General features: G+C 37.7%; 1 long non-coding RNA gene across 1 annotated transcript in view; it reads right to left on the reverse strand.

Moving 5' to 3' along the window:
• LOC140850072 (uncharacterized) overlaps window positions 1-17,855 on the reverse strand; it is an 824,946-nt gene that overhangs the window by 408,532 nt on the left and 398,559 nt on the right. The window lies entirely within an intron of this gene.

Below are 17,855 nucleotides of genomic sequence, written 5' to 3' on the forward strand. Positions count from 1 at the left end.
CCTGGAGTGATTGATCCAGATTTCAAAGGAGATATCCAAATCTTAGCCTCCACACTTAAGGGCCCCCTATACATCCCAGCAAAAACTACTCTTGCCCAACTTCTCCTTTTACCCCTTATCCCTTCCTCTAACAAGTGCCTTAAAGAGCACTGTGAAATGGGCAACATCGGCACCACAGACATCTATTGGGCTCAACAAATCACGTGCGCTCGCCCCATGTTAACTCTGTCCCTTAATGGGAAAGCCTTTCAAGGCCTCCTAGATTCAGGAGCAGATGCCACTGTTATTGCTAAAGAACAGTGGCCCTCTTCCTGGCCCCTTACAGACTCCACTACCCACTTACAAGGAATCGGGCAGTCTCAAAACCCACAAATTAGTTCCCAGTACATTCATTGGTCAGATCAAGAAGGGAATTCAGGGACAGTTACTCCCTTTGTCGTTCCTAAGCTTCCAGTCAACTTATGAGGACGAGACATTCTCTCTCAAATGAATATTATTAAGTGTAGCCCAAATGAGTTAGTGACCAGGCAGATGCTGACACAAGGCTACTTGCCAGGCCAAGGGTTAGGAGAAAATGCACAAGGCATTAAAACTCCTGTGACCATCGTATCAAATACTCAAAAAAGGGGACTAGGATTTCCTTTCTCCTAGAGGCCACAATCATACCTGTACCCCAGCAACATGCTGATAAAATAACATGGAAAACAACCGAGCCTGTCTGGGTTGATCAGTGGCCTCTGAAGACAGAAAAATTACATGCAGCCACGCAGCTTGTACAGGAGCAGCTGGCAGCAGGTCATATTGAACCTTCTAATTCCCCCTGGAATACCCCCATCTTTGTCATTGCAAAAAAATCAGGCAAATGGAGGCTCCTGCAAGACCTTCGAGCCATTAATAAAGTTATGGTACCTATGGGTGCTCTACAGCCCGGTCTCCCGTCCCCCTCAGCCATACCCATAAACTATTATAAAATTGTTATAGACCTGCAAGACTGTTTCTTTACTATCCCTCTCCATCCTGATGATTGTGTTCATTTTGCCTTTAGCCTTTCCCAAATCAACTTTAACAAACCAATGCCTAGATATCAATGGCGCGTTCTTCCCCAAGGTATGGCGAATAGCCCTACCCTAGCCCAAAAATTCATAGCTCGAGTTCTAGTCCCCGTTAGGAGACAATGGCCTCATATTTACTTCCTTCATTATATGGATGACATCCTTATTGCTTCTCCTGATGAAGCCCAAGGCATTGCCTGTTTTCAACACCTTATAGAAACCCTAGAGGCCTCTCATTTAAAAATTGCTCCCAATAAAATTCAATTTTCCAAACCCTATACTTACCTAGGCTACAGCCTCCAGGCTCACAAGATTTTCACACCCAAAATAGAGCTCCAAACTTCCTCTCTCAAAACGCTGCACGATTTTCAAAAATTGCTAGGCAACCTACAGTTTTTAAGGTCATACCTGAAACTTCCCCCCAAAAGCTTAACTCCCTTAAACAATTTACTAGCAGGTGACTCACATCCCCTCTCCCCCCGCACCCTAGAGCCCTCCGCAGTTGCTACTATAGAACAGATAAATCAAGCTACCTCTTTACAAACCTCTTTCCAGATTGACTACTCTTCTCCTTTATATCTTATCATTTGTGCCACCACCCATGCTCCAGTAGGAGTTTTTTGGCAGTCAGCCAAGACCCCTGAACAACGAGACAAGCCTCTTCTTTGGGTCTACCTCTCCAACAAACCTATAAAAGTCATAACACCTTACTTTTCCCTAGCTGCCTCTATTATCATAAAAGGGAGAAAATTAAGCAGACAGTATTTTGGTAAAGATCCCGGTATCATTGTAGTCCCGTATACTACAGAGCAGATAGATTGGTTGCTACAAACCAATGATGACTGGGGTATCACCTGTGCCTCCTTTGCTGGGACCATAGATAATCACTATCCCACTGACCCTTTGATTCAGTTTAGCAGACTGCATCCCCTAGTTTTCCCTAAGGTTACCTCCCCCTCTCCTTTGCAAGAAGCCCTCCTTATCTTTACAGATGGCTCAGCATATGTTATTCAAGGTAAAACCCCTGTTTCCCTGTCCACTTCCGTTTCATCTGCTCAACTTGTTGAACTTTATGCAGTTCTCCAAGTGCTCCAATCACTCCCTAATACCCCTTTCAGTCTATATACAGACAGCTCTTATATAGCTCACTCAGTACCTCTCCTAGAAACCACTCCCTTTATTAAACCTTCATCTAACGCCGCTGATCTGTTCAAACAAATTCAATATCTCATAGTCCGACGCTCCAACCCCTTTTTTATTGGCCATTTGCGAGCTCACACAGGACTCCCCGGCCCTCTTTCAGCAGGCAATGCCCTTGCTGACCAAGCCACCCATACTCTTCCCTTAATAGCACCAACTTTTAGCAGTGTACCCCTAACTCAAGCTCAGCATGCTCATTCCCTCCACCACCTTTCAGCAAATACTCTGCGGCTCATGTTCAAAATTACCAGAGAGCAAGCCCGAGAAATTGTCAAAAGATGCAATGACTGTGCTCCACATCTTCCTGTTCCTCATTTAGGAGTGAACCCTCGGGGACTGATCCTGAATGAAATTTGGCAAATGGATGTCACTCATTTCACCCCCTTTAAAAAGATGAAATATCTTCATATTACTATAGATACCTTTAGTGGTTTTATTTTTGCATCGCCCCTTACCGAAGAGGCTTCTAAATATGTCATTACCCACACCTTGCACTGTTTTACAGTGCTGGGCAAGCCAAAAATTATAAAAACCGACAATGGGCCAGGTTACACAGGAGCTAAATTCCAGCGCTTCTGTTCTGACTTCCAGATAAAACATATCACAGGCATCCCCTATAATCCCCAAGGGCAAGGGATTGTAGAACGAGCTCATCAAACACTTAAAAACAAGCTCTCCCGCCTCAAGAACAATCCCCTCGTGTATACGACCATCAGCCCCCATAACCAACTTAGTCATGCCTTGTTTGTCATTAATTTCTTGACGCTCGACTCCCACGGATGCTCAGCTGCCGATCAGTTATGGCACCCAAAAACCAATGAGCTTCAAGTGTTAGAAAAATGGAAAGACCCACTGACCTTTGCATGGAAAGGTCCTGACCCTGTTATAATCTGGGGCAGAGGGTACATCTGCATTTATGACCAGCAAAACTCTGAGCCTCGATGGCTCCCTGAGAGACTAGTTAAAACTGCTAACTCACCACCATCCAGACAGGAGTCTCCCTCCCTGCCTGAGACAAATTCTCCTTCCATTGCAGATGCAGTCACCAACAATCCTCATTCTCCTGATCATGACTACAGTTCTGAGTCATCAGCCAGCGCCACCTCCCGTGAAGTCCCGACATTTGCCCTGGAACTACACCTGGGTAGTGCTGTCTGAAAGAGGAGACGTTGTTTGGTCCCGCTCTCAAACATCACCAGACATCTGGTGGCCAAACGTTCTACAGCCCGATCTCTGCAAGCTAGCCCTCGGTGCAGGAGCCCCTTGGGGGATAGAACATCTCTTCGAGCAGAGTGAAGTGCCTTTTATCCCTTGTGCAGGTCTCGCCTACCCTGGGTGCTCTGACCTGGGGCACCGGTCAGTTCTTAGGTCATTTCCCTTTTATGTTTGCCCCGGGCAACACCGGCCCCGTCACCTCCTTCATAAATGCGGAGGCAAGACAGATTATTATTGTGCATCATGGGGATGTGAGACTACAGGAGATACTTACTGGAAACTCTCTTCTTCCTGGGACTTTATCACTGTCAAAGCCAATTATTCCCACAGCCCCTTTGAGGGGCATAAATACCCTGAAATACTCCCCAAGTGCAAACCTAAAAATAGGGCTAAAGGGTGGTGCAATCCTCTCTCCATCACACTTACTGAAAAAGGGATGCAAGGCTCAAACTGGGCACAAGGATACACTTGGGGCCTTTGTTTATATAAAGACCATTATGACGAAGGCATCACCTTTTTTATTAGACTCCTTAAAGAGCTCCCCACCACCCCTTCTGTTGCCATAGGCCCAAATACAGTCCTAGGTGGGAAACACCTTCCCTCACCAAAGCTCTCCACCCTCTCACCTAAACATAGCTTTACAACTAGTAGTCTTAAACCCTTCCCTACACCGCTAGTGCCCACTCCAGCGAGTTCTAAAAACCTTGTCTTCACTCTCATAAATCAAACCTTTCTTAGTATTAATTCCACCACCCCTGAGCTTACCGAGGAATGTTGGTTATGTTATCTCTCTTCCCCCTCTTCTATGAAGGCGCTGCCATCCCTGGCAATTTCTCTACCTCCAATGATACTCACAGCTGTCATTGGGAACACGCTAGTTGGGAAGGCCTAACCTTAGCCCAAGTAGTCGGTAATGGGACTTGTATAACTAATATTCCACAAACGATCCCTCATGAGTATACTCACCTCTGTCGAGAAATCTTCCCCATTGAACAGAGATCCCGATATATTATTCCCCCAAAAGACGCTTGGTGGGCCTGCTTAGATGGACTCACCCCGTGTTTACAACCCCGTATTGCAAGAACATGGATTTTGTGTTCTCGTAAAAGTTATACCCAGGCTTATTTACTACCGGTCTGACGAGTTCTTCCATATCTGGGAACAATCTTCAGACCCTTCCCTCCCTAAACGCTCCCGCCGAGAACCCATTACTGCTGTTACTACTGCTGTTTTGCTTGGCTTAGGAGCTGTAGGTGCCGGTACGGGCATCTCTTCCTTAGTTCTTTCTAACTGTCGCTATCACGAACTCAGTGCCACTATAGACCAAGATATCCAAGAATTGCAAAAAGGAATCTCTGACCTGACAGATTCTATCTCGTCCCTCGCTGAAGTAGTTCTCCAAAACCGCAGGGAACTAGATCTGCTCTTTCTGCAGCAGGGCGGACTTTGCGCCACCCTAAAAGAAGAGTGTTGTTTCTATGCTGACAAAACGGGGGTTGTTAGAGATAGTATGAGAAGGGTCAGAGAAGGGTTAGAGAAAAGAAGAATAGAAAGAGAGCAGAGTGAAAGTTGGTATAAAAATTGGTTCTACCTCACCATGGCTCACTACTCTTTTGCCCACTCTCTTAGGCCCCCTTATAGGATTAATATTGCTCTTGTCTTTTGGCCCTTGGGCTCTTAAACATCTGACGAGCCTTGTAAAAAAGCAAATAGACACCCTTGTAGGCAAGCCTATTCAAGTCCACTATCACAGGCTTGCTCGTGATAGTGATGATGAAGAAGCTCCCTCCTCCAGCAGATATGCTAAGAGTCCTTGAGTAAGCTGGCTGGGTACCCAGGGTAACGGCAGCGAAAAACCTGCCTTGAGGGACATGTCTGATTGCATAGAGGTTTGTGTCCAGTATCTTCCTCTCCTCAAAAAATAAGGACATTTCGTGTGTCATCAAGCAACTCCCTTCTCTTCAGCACAGTCTGTAAGACTAAAGGAGCTCTCCTCACATGCCAGGTACCCATATGCCAGGTACCCACTGAGGATCAGACCCCTGTACCCCCCCCCCTTGGAGTACTCAGCTTTACAGAATTCTCACTCAAAAATATTCATTCTTACAACAAATCAAGTCAAGACTGGTAGCCAATGACGGGTAAGATATGGTTGTATAGGGAATACCAACCTAAGACAGGGTATAGTTGCTAGAAGACTATAGCACCATGACGGGTAAGGATTTCCTTCAGCCGTACAACCTAACACAGGCACAGGCCTTGACCCAGCCAGAGCTAGGCTGGGTTTCAATATAAGAAAAACGGGGGAGATGTTGGGAGCAAATCTGTGGGCCTTTAAGCAGATTCGGTCACAAAAGCCTTAAGACAACAGCAACGTTTTGAGTAAAAATCTTTCCTGTAAAGTCAGCAACAATGAACCCATCCACGCGTTGGAAACAAGTTTTCCCCTATTACTAAGAAGCACATTTAGTGAACTTCTAGGTTAGAGCTAGGGGTTAATTTACCTAGCAACACTTGCATTTCTAAGTTAAAGTTAGTGGTTAGGCTGCCTCACAGCATGTGCCTTTTCTGTCCTTTGTTAAGCAAGAAACACCTCCCCCACCCCCAAAATGGCGAACTCTCCGCTTCTCTTCCAGGTCCTCGGTTCCCATGGGTGCCAAACAAGACCCAATTACCCTTCTACACCTCCCCGCCGGCGCCACCTAAGGTCCAATTATCTCCTGACCCACCCCTTACTTGCTACTTGTATAAATTGAGCCTGCAAACAATAAACTGTGCCAGCTTGATTAGACATCCTGTCTTGCTGGTCGTTCTTTGTGTCCCTTGCCCCATTCTTTTTTATTTTTCAATTCTCTCCTCCAGGTCGTCGACCCCCGTTGATAGTCCTGCAGGTCGGGATCTTCTTAACTCAGTGAGATCACTGTGCTCTGATAAGGATATTATTCCTTAAACTTATTTTCATAAAATACTTCCAGGCAGATATCTGATGTGATCATAGAGTACACCTCACTTACTCTTCTTGCAGGAATAATAGCCCTGTAACTGCCTTTAATTCATTATCTATAAACAGTTGCATTATGTATTTTTTCAGTTTTTCACCATTTACAGTGAAAAGAGTAAACTCAATACTAATTCCTCATGATCAGAAGCAGAATCTAATTTGTTTCTTTAATATTCTATTTCTTTAGAAAATAAACATTATCTCCTCTAAACTGCTGGTTTTCAACTTCTTTGCAAGTTGCATAATTTTTTTGCTGAGACTTAAAAATTTTAAGTAAAATAATGTATCAATTCTGTGTACTGAATCTGTAACCCTCTTCAGGGCCTGTCATTATTCTTTGCTTGTTTAATACCTCTTCTGAGCTAATTCTATGAAGTCTATATTCTTTGCCAGGTTTGGCCCCTGAAGTCTCTGATCAGTTAGCATGTGGTAGTTGATAATTTCACAGTAATTTCCTTAAATGCCTGGCATCTTTATGTCTCATCATCTCTTATGAAGGGCTCTCTGTATGTATGTTGGGGCATGTCTTCAACATTCAGGCAGTTAGGTAACAATTCTGACCTGTCTTTATTTCCTGCTTGAGCAGAGCTTCAAGGTCAGGCCAAGGTGAGAATTTAAGGCTGTCTCAAGTCTTTCAGAGGTATAACACAGACCTATACCAGTGAGTGTCCTTATACCTTCCTAGGAACATGTTGGTACTTTGCAATTAATCTATGGACATCTTAAGACCTTTTTGGTTTGTCTGCTGTTTCAACTCTTATTTTTTACCTCAGGCCAACCAAAGACCAAAGTTAATCAACCTCTTGTAATTGTTTTTGACAACTGGCTCTGGAGGAAGAGTTACTATACCCCTAGAGAAGCTTCAAATCAGGGTAAATACAAACAGGCTTGCAAGTGGGATCTTACAAAGAATCACCAGATTGGTCAAATAATAACAATTATTTAGGATTGAGGCTTTGAAAAAGCCATTTTGTCTCCACTGGTGCCTGCTAGGCTATTGGCTTCACCATGACTGGCTTGTTAGTTAAGTCTACTGTAGGGCTGAACAGAATGACACAGGAATAGGTGAATTAAAGCCTCATGAATCTATTTACCCAAACAGCCTTTTAAAATTGTTTTTTCCATTTAAATAATACTCCCTAAACTGCTACAAAGCTTTGACTAATTTCCAGAGTTCTAAAAAGGTTGATTTTGACATTTCATTTTGTCAGTTTTATCCAGTTTTATCCTTGCTTTTATGAAGGAGAGAATTTTCTGAGGCCCTTACTCCATACTTACACTAACATTTCATGGGCGCCGTATTTTAAATTGCTTCATTTTATCCCTTTTATTTACATGTTAGATGTTTCCATCACCTTTTTTAATGAAAAGAATAAAGTTTTTTATTATTTTCCTAGTGGCAAGGCTCAAGATTGATAAATGACTTAAGCCAATAATGTGTTACAGTGGAAATAAATATAAACTAGGAACAAAAGAGTCACAATTTCACGGCTCCATGATGATCGCTATTACAACGGAGTATGCCCTGGTAGTTGTTTAGGAGATCTACTTGACATTTATTCAAATCCAAGGAAAGCATGTGCTACCATTTTATTCTTATCTACTTCTGTTTAGATTAAAAATCAAGCTGGATAATGACATATAAAATACTGCATTAAGTAGGTTTGTGAATAAGTGTATGCCATAACTGGAAGCAAAGGAAAAAACTTTGATAAATATGCCATTTTAGCATCCCATGAATAAAAACTAGATTGTGCAGTCTTAAAACGGAAAGGCCATCTTTCTGGACAAAAAACAAATTGATAAAATTACAAAGGATTTAATTGTCTTTACATTATAATCCCTCAGCTAATATTTCTTTCCTAATTTCCTAATAAGTATCCTGTCCAATCATCCCCACCAAAAATAAAAATAAAAAAGAAATTAACACTATGGGCATAGCAAAAATAATAATAATCATGACAACACTGACAACAGCAGCATCATGTCACATGGTTTATAAGTTTGTTCAAGACAGTTCTTGCTTCCACTTGATGTCTGTAATTTATTGTTAATAATATCTTCCTTGACACTAAAATAACATTTGTTTTTTCATGTAAGGAGAACTGTATTGCATCATTCTGCTACAGAGATAGAGATGGAGATGGAGATGAAGACAGACGGAGATACAGACGCCCCTCTGGAATGCAGTATATGCTCGCTTGTGCAGCCTCATCTCATATCACTCCCTCCAAACGCACTTTACTCCAGGCATTGTGAATCCCCTTGGGTTTTGTGAATGCCCTCTGATATCAGCCTTTCCTCTGCCAAGAAGACTCTTCCACCTGTGTACTGGCCAGTATTCAATCATCTCTCAGATTATAACTGAAATATTACTTCTTGTCACTGCCCAACTGTCACCCAGACTAATTCATTAGGTCCCTTTTAAATGTCCTCATAATTCCTGCATTTCCCTTTCTATAACACATTTTCTTTTTAATCCTTATTAGTAAATTTGGCAACTCTGACTCTCCTGTAGCAGTCAAGCATTTAGTGTACTCTGTTCTTAATCTCATAGCAATTACTCAAGATCTCAATAGTAAAAAAAATATTTGCTTACATGCATTAAATCCAACCATTTTTCTTCTTTTATGTTACTGTAAAAATGGCAACTCTCTTCTATCTTTACACATTTTTGTCTATTTATCTGTCTAGTATATATGTATGTAATTTTTAAATCTTTTCCTCTAGCCCAAAAACTATTTTTTAGTTTTTCCAGTGAGCCAGTGTAACTATATTACATATATTTTAAGTAGGAAATTAATAATCACATTTAAAATATGAAGGTTTCTTTGTTTATTTATGAAAAAGAAAGAATTTTATACAGATGCTATCTGTTAACAAGAACCTGCAGACATAAACTGGAATTCCGGAGCTATATAGAGAATCTAATAATCAAGGTAGCATTTAAAATACCTGTTTAGTAATTGGGCTTGAGGGATAAAATTTCTGGGAAAGATAAAACCATACCTTTTTACACAAAAGCCATTCCTCCCCTTCTTAATCACCTGTTTTCCATAATCTTCATTCAATTACATTTACTCAGCCAAAGAAAGCAAGTAATTTAAAACAATGAATCATACTCTTAGAGCTATTATAAAAAATTTAATTTCAAATATCATAAGACAGATTATTCATAAGATATATTACAGTCTATCTCAACCAAAAGAAATACAGTATTCGTATTCAAAGTTAAATTAGAATCTAATGAAATGATTGTTTACACTAAGGTAAAGCAGAGTTTTTCATGTTGTGGAGCTGGGAACCCAATAACATTTTGGTCTTTTGAATTTCATTTTCTCATGAATGATCAGAGTTTTCCAGAAGTTATACAACAACGTGGTTAGGTCACTTCTCTGACAACTATGAAACATATGCATGCATATTCTTTTACTTTAAAAATTCTCAGTTTTAATTTCTAATATGGTAAATATTTATAGATATAAGATCTATAAACCACAGTTCTTTGTGGTCTACAATATATTTTTTTAGAAGATAAAGGGACTTGGAAACCAAAAAGTTTGAAAACCACTGATTTAAGAAAGCATACATTTGTAAGTTAACATTTACAAAAGTATTTAATGTTCTTTCTTTAAAAAAGACTCATGGTTTCATCTTTATTTAGAATAGTATAACATTTTAGTTTTATTTAATGAAAACAAAAGTTATTAAATGCTATTCTTAGTTTTTCTCATAAAAGAAAAATACCATTAAGATTCAGATATACAAAAATGCATTTTAATTTTTAGAAACAAATTTTCTAATATCAAATAGCTAAATTATATATTAAGTCTAGAAAGCATCTGTTTGGGTATATAGATTTGGCAAATGATGTAATTAACCAAATGTGAAGAAAAATAACATTTAGAATAATTTTAATAATTACATGTTAAATGGCTCAAATTTTATCCTGTTCACCATTCATTAAGGCCTCATAATTTCTGCAAAAGCTATTTTAAATTAAAATGGAATACTCAGTGGACATAATTATAAAACAACTCAAGTTTTACTCTAAACTGTAGTAATTGATCCTACAGTGAGATTTATTCTATAATCATGGAAGTCAATGGCATTTACAACTAGAATAAATTAAGGTAAATGAAGAGGAAAATTGTATTCTGTACAACATTTAGTTCATTATAGGCTTAAACAACTATGTCAATCCATGTTCATCAATAGAAATTATGGTGCTTGCAGACATAATTGAATCAAAATATTATCTCCAAGAAACAGTCTATGTTACACAAGCATAGAAATTGTTGTTTTTTCAAACTGATTTGCTTTTTAAGTCCTTACGTGGATAATTTACTACACCATACTACACTATTGTATACTTCTCTTTTGTATTTTAATATAAAAAGAGAATTTGAAATTACACTCTGTAGCTCCAGGGGAATTGTTTCTTTAGAATTCCTTTTAGAAATCATTTTGTGCTTATCTCTAATAGTCAGTTTAATTAGAATCCTCATGACGAATTCAAGAGAAGAACATAGATTCTTGAGAAAACTACCCAGTGAGATTTATAGATTCTAATTCTAGATGCAAAATTATTACAGCTAATAGGTGAACATTATGTTTAAAGGAACTGATAATAATATAGTAGTAGCAGTAATATTGTCAACTTTTTGAAAAAAAATCTCTAATGAAATAGATGGGAGACTCTCTTCTTTAAGACAAGGCAGGATGGGGTAATAAGTCAGCACCTGAGACTGACCCTCGTGTTAAATAATGAATTATCATCAATGGAATAATTAAACATATTCCCCCTTTATTAGGTGACTAGTATAACTCTAAATGTTGAATTAGACAAGTGTTTTAAAAAATATTGGTATTTTCTTGCCTATCCACTGACATTCCCACTTCACTTTAAGAATACATTGTTTTCATTATTTTTTCTTAATTTCTAGAAGTTACATATGATTAGTTACCAAGCGTGTTTGATCACTCTATATGGGTTACAATTCTGTGTGGAAATAGGTAAGCATGTCTATTAATACATCACATATAATGGGGCTCCATCCATGGAAAAAGAGGCCAGGGTAAATAAAAACTTTGCCAAATATAAGAAACATTTCAGAGGGCAGTCTTTTAAGTACAATTTTTAAAAGCCTGGCAGAGAAGGGTGCATTCTAGGCCCTCTAAACTGATAGAGCAAAGAAATGCATTCATGTATGTATCATAACCCATGTTTATAAATGTATCTATAAATATCCATGTAATATCTGTATCAATCTGAACACTAGTCTTTACTGATATCTCCAACTTTAATACATTATCACATGGATCATTCTAGCCTCCGCCATTTGCATATCTCTAACCTCCCACTCTGTGAGAAACTTGGCTGTAGCCATCTGCCACCATTTATTTAATTGTTTAATTCCTGTATACATTTATAGTGGTTTATAATCATTAACCTGCATCTTCATGGGATACAACTTATCAACTAGAATACAATGCTATGTACCATTTTTTTTTTGCCTTGGTGTTACAATCTCCACTCATTTCCAAGGTTACTTAGGTTAGCACTTTTTTTTCTCAATTCACTCGTATATTTGTAATACCTTTAGAGTCTTTTTTTCACATACTGCAATCCACTCTGAGATTCCCCGATGTATTTTTTAATTTGCATATAGTAAGGTTTCATGTTTGTGCTGCAAATTTCTATGGAATTTGACAAATGCTTAGTAACTTGTATTTGCACTATGGTATTCTACAGAATAGTTTCACCACCCTATAAAATCTCTTTTGTTTCTCCTGTTCAATATTCTCCCAATCGCAAACCTCTGATCATTGCTGAAGATTTTATATCTCTATGGTTTGCCTCTTCCAGAATGCCATGCAAACTGTATCATTGTTTTGGACATGCTGTTTTCACTTAGCACTGATAACTCAAAAACTCTAAAGAGACCGGGGGATCTTTGAAATAAAAGGGCTTGTTGAGCCTTCACAGATGCAGCCAGATAAGGACTGAATCCTGGGACAGGAAGTTTCTCTTTCACTGGCAGCAAGGCCAATTCACAGAAGTAACTTGCCCAGTAGGCACAAGAAACAGGGCACATTTACAAGGGGTCTCAAGGAAAGTAAGTTTGTTAAATTCATATTGACTACAGATAAGGCAGGCAGGCTAACAGGATGCAGGGAGATAGGTGATTAGTCTGTAGAGAAGACTTGTAGATTGATTGATGATGGTCAGGCACTGGTCACCTGCAAGAGGGATGTGGTGGTCCTGGGGACCTTCTAGTTGCTGTTGAAATGATTTCATCCAGGAACACGGAGTTTCTGGTTAGCTATAGTCTGTGGTTATCAACTGATGACCTTCCCTTGTCTCTCTCGCTCATTCACCAGCCCTGGTGTCATTTAATTTAGGACATTTCAGAACTTTTGCCTTGTCAACTTTATGCCTTCAAGATTCATCCTTGTCTTTTGTTGCTTTGTTTTGCTACATGCACTATTGTATGGATGTACTACAGTTTATTTATATATACATTCACTTATTAGAGGACATCTTTGTTGTTTTCACTTTTGTGAGTGTGATTAGGAATAAAGCTATTATATAACATTCATGTGCAGATTTTTGCATGGAGATGATTTTAAATCAATTACCTAGGAGCATTATGACTGGATTGTATGGTAAGACTATGTTTAATTTTGGAAAAACTACCAAATGGTTTTCCAAAGTGGTTATACCACTTTGAATTTCTACCAGCTATGAATAGGATTTTATTCCTTTGCATAATTGCCAGCAGTTAATATAATTAGATTTTTGGCTTTTGCCATTGTAATATGTAGGTAATAGTGAATCATTTTTGTTTTAATTTGCAATTCCCTAATGACAAATGACATTGAGAATCTTTATTATATGTTTATTTATCATCTGTATATGTTCTTTATTTAGGTGTCCAGATCTTTTGACAAATTTTAGTTATTTTTAATTTAAGAATGTGTATTACATGTAGTTTTTTCAAGTACATGTCTTGCAAACATTATTTCCTAGTGTTCAATGTAAGTTGTAGTACCCTCTGCCTAGATCACTTTTTAATATGAATGTCCAATTGTTCCAGAGTGATTTATTACAAAAGCTACCAGCATTTCTTGAATTGTCTTCAATCATTTGTTGAAGAAAAGTTGACTATTATTGCAGTTTAGGTCTGGGCTTTCTAATTTGTTTCAATAGTCTGCCAATTTTTTCACCAGGGCATATAACCTTAGAGTAGGCCTTGAAACTAAGTAGTTTAAGTACTTCAGCTTTTTTCTGCTTTAGTTTCTGTTGGCTATTCTAGGTCTCTTGCCTCTCCACATAAACTTTAGAGTAAGATTTTTATAGTTTCTGATGGGTATTGCACTGAAAGTGTAGATCAAGTTAGGAAGAATTTTCTTCAAAATAATATTCTGTCATCCAATCCATGATTATGGACTGTATCTCCATTTATCACTTCTTTGAATTTGTATCACTGCTTTCTAGTTTCCCACATAAGCCCTGTACTTATTTTGTTAGATTCACATCTGAGTATTCCATTTTATTGCATGCTACTACATGTATTTTTTTTATTTTAAATTCCAACTGTTAAATGCTGCTATATAGGAAATCAGTACTTTGTATATTAAACCTGTATCCTTTGGTTTTGCTATGCCCACTTATTAGTTTCAATAATTTTTTATCAGATTTTTCAGATTTCCTATATAAGCAAACATTGTGTACAAAGAAAAACATTTTTTTTTCATTTCAATCTACACATTTATTTTCCCTTGTCTTATTGCACTAGCCAGGACTCCCAATATGATACTAAATAGGAGTGGTGAGAAAGGGTACTTGCACCTTGTCCCTGATCTTAGGAGTTAAATTTCTAGCTTCTCACTTAGATATTATGTTATCTCTAGGATTTTTGTAGGTGTCTATTAAGGAATTTTTACTTTGTTCTGCATCATAAAAGTCTTGAGATTCAGATAGACTCTACCACTTTTATTTGCACAAAAGAAAAATGATAACCAAAATACAAATGAGTTATTCTTTATATTATAATAAAAGTCTCTACTTTAATGTCCAATAACTAACCCAATGTGATATAAAATACTTGATTTGAAAGATTTAATTCTAAAAGCTTCTAAAAAATATATCTTATGCAGTTTCAGTATTCACAACTACTCCTGTTAGTAGTACAAAGGGTAAGAGTAAAGGTGTACCATAATTCTATGTAAGCATGTAAGCATTTCAGATATTCAATTAAGATATACCACACATTCTATAAAAGGCCCCAAAAGCTATGTAATAATCTGATTGCTCACATAACATGTAATTAATTTATTAAATTCTATATTTAAGATTTAATTTCTGTATGTTCATCACTAGGAAATATTCAGCCAAGTTGTTTACAAACTTACGTTAAAAATTCTGGAAGATACTTTATGGTCTGAAGCAAACAGCTGATTATGTCATATGAAAAATATACTGTTTCATATAAAGAAATGTGAAATATTACTAATAGTTTATAATATTTTATTAGTGTGGTTAAATATCCAAGTCCTTACAACATACTCTCAGGAAAATGTTGAATTCCTAGTCCATAGTATGTCAGATTGTGACCTTAGATGGAAACAGGTTTAGAAATAGGAAATGGATTACAGAGTTAATCAAGCTAAAATGAAATCATTAGAATGGACCCTAAATTCATTATGACCAGGGTCCTAAGAAAAAGGAGAAATTTGGACACAGAGCCAGACATGCACAAAGGAAGAATGATACGTGAAGATGAAGGCAGAAATCAGGGTGGTACATTTATAAGCTAAGGACTGCTGAAGATTGTTAGTAAACCACCAAAAGCTAGAAGAGAAACATCGAATAGATTCTTTTTCACAGCCCTTAGTTGCAGTCAGACGGGCTGGCACCTTGATTTCAGACTTCCAGCTTTCAGATCTATAAGATAAGAAGTTCCTATGTTTTAAGCTACCCAGTTTGGTGGTATTTCTCGTTGTGGTACAGTGTCTGAGACTACACAGGTGGCTAGAAACATAAAGCTATAGCTATAAAAATAATCACCTCTGTTTAGTTTTTAGCCAGATAAATCTGTATCATTTTAATGTTTAAATACACACATATATACACACACATAAATGGAATGAAGTAAGGAATATAATTTTGTTGGAAAGTATTTTCCATTTTTTTACAGAGAGATGAATATTAAGTACGTAGGCTTTATAAGGTTGCAGAGGAAGGATGCAGCTGGTTTACTCAATCTGGGTAATTTGAGGACAGTATAATAAAGAGCTTATTTATAAATGTGTGGGGAATGTTTAAGGAAACCAGTGAGGAAAAACACACTTGCAACAAAGCTACTAACTGTAACCCAGGTAACTTCATAATGTAATCAAGAAGTAAACACAAAACCAAAAATAACTGGGCCTCAGTTTGAGCCACAAAAACTTAATTTCTTAAAGGGGTGGTGAGAAGAACGAACTGCTTTCTTCATTCCCTTATTTTATGCTTTAAAGGAAATCAAAATAGTGGAAAATATGCTTTATACTATGGTTCAGCAATGTGTATTACTACTGTCTTAAATATCCTTGTTCAAAAGTGACATTTCAACATAGAGCAGCTATAGCCATAATACTGGTCTATTGATCATGGCCTATTGATCATGGACTACTTTAGTTAAAGAACATTGTTCTATGTCCTAACAGGTTTTCTGAGATTTTTAAAAATATGTATAATTTCCTAGGGATGCTGTAGCAAATAACCACAAGCTTGGTGATTTCAAGAGGCAGAAATGTATTCTCTCACAGTGCTGGAGATGAGAGACCATAATGAAGATTTGGACAGAAATGCCTGCCCGACAGAGGCTCGAAGGGAATATCTGTTCCATGCCTCTTACTGCTTCCAGGGGTTGTGGGTATCTTTGGTTTGTGGCCTCATCATTCCAACTTCTGCCTCCATCCTCACATGACCTTCTTTGGCAAAGCCACCATCCAAACCACTCCTGAATGTTACTAAATAAATTTGGCCTAAATGAAGTTAGAAAATCAGCAATGTGGCTAATACCACCCTATCTGAAACTGCTAATTCTTCAGATTAAAGGTTGGATCTATTCATTTGTTTTCCTCTACCAAATTTATTGAGACATAATTGATATATAACATTGTATAACTGCTTAATTACATTTAATTAGATTTTTCTTTTTGTTTTTTTGTGGTCCAAAGGGAAGTCTGTGTAAAACAAAGGTGACAAAGTATAGGAAGCAGGAGGGAGGGAGAAAAATATAAAAGCACATAGGGAGCAGCTCAGAAAAAAAAAAGGCAATGGAGGAAGAAGCTATGTTTCATACATATACAAACTACTGACTTTTCTGTGACTTTGGATTTTTTATATTCTACATGTAAGTGATGTCACACAGCATTTGTGTTTCTCTGTCTGACTTATTTCACTTAGCAGAGCATCCTCTACCACTCAGACCAACATCCATCTAAGACCTGTCACAAATAAGAAGGTTTACTTCTTTCTCATGAATGAACAATATTCCACTCTATCTATCTATCTATCTATCTATCTATCTATCTATCTATCTATCTATCTCTCTATCTACCTACCTACCTACCTATCTACCTATCCATCTATAGATAAAGATATATATACACACATACACACATCACATTTTATTTATCTATTCCACCAACGGATGCTTAATTTATTTCCATACCTTGGCTGCTGTGAATAATGCTGTGATAAACATGGGAGTGCAGGCATCTCTCTGACATCCCTGTTTTCATTGCCTTTAGATATATATCCAGAGGTGGACTGATGGGTCATCTGGCAATTCAGTTTTAAATTTGTTTTAGTTTTTAATTATTTATTTTTTATTTTAAAAATTATTTCCTTACTGTTTTCCATAGTGCTGTACCAATGGAAAACTATTGTTTTTTCCTAAGTCTTCCTAAGAGTACACAAGGGTCCCTTTCTCCATATCCTTGCCAACACTTAGAGTGTGTTGTTTTTTTGATGACAGTTATTCTCTCAGGTGTGAGGGAACATCTCACTGTGGTTCTGATTTGCATTTCCCTGATGATTAGTGATGTTGAGCATGTTTTCATGTACCTGTTTGCCACAGGTATGTCTTCTTTGGAAACACACATATTCTGTTCCTCTGGCAGTCGATAAACTGGATTGTTTAGTTGCTGCTGTTACTGATTTGTACGATTCTTTATATACTTTGTATATCATGCCTTTATCAAATATATGGCTTGCAAATATTTTCTCCCATTCTGTAGGTTGCCTTTTCATTTTGTTGATTGTTACTTTTACTGTGCAGAGATTTTCAGTTTGATATAATCATACTTAATTGTTTTTTCCCTTGTTGCTT

The sequence above is a fragment of the Manis javanica genome, chromosome 6 (genome assembly GCF_040802235.1).
Source record: "Manis javanica isolate MJ-LG chromosome 6, MJ_LKY, whole genome shotgun sequence".
Classification (NCBI taxonomy): Eukaryota; Metazoa; Chordata; class Mammalia; order Pholidota; family Manidae; genus Manis; species Manis javanica.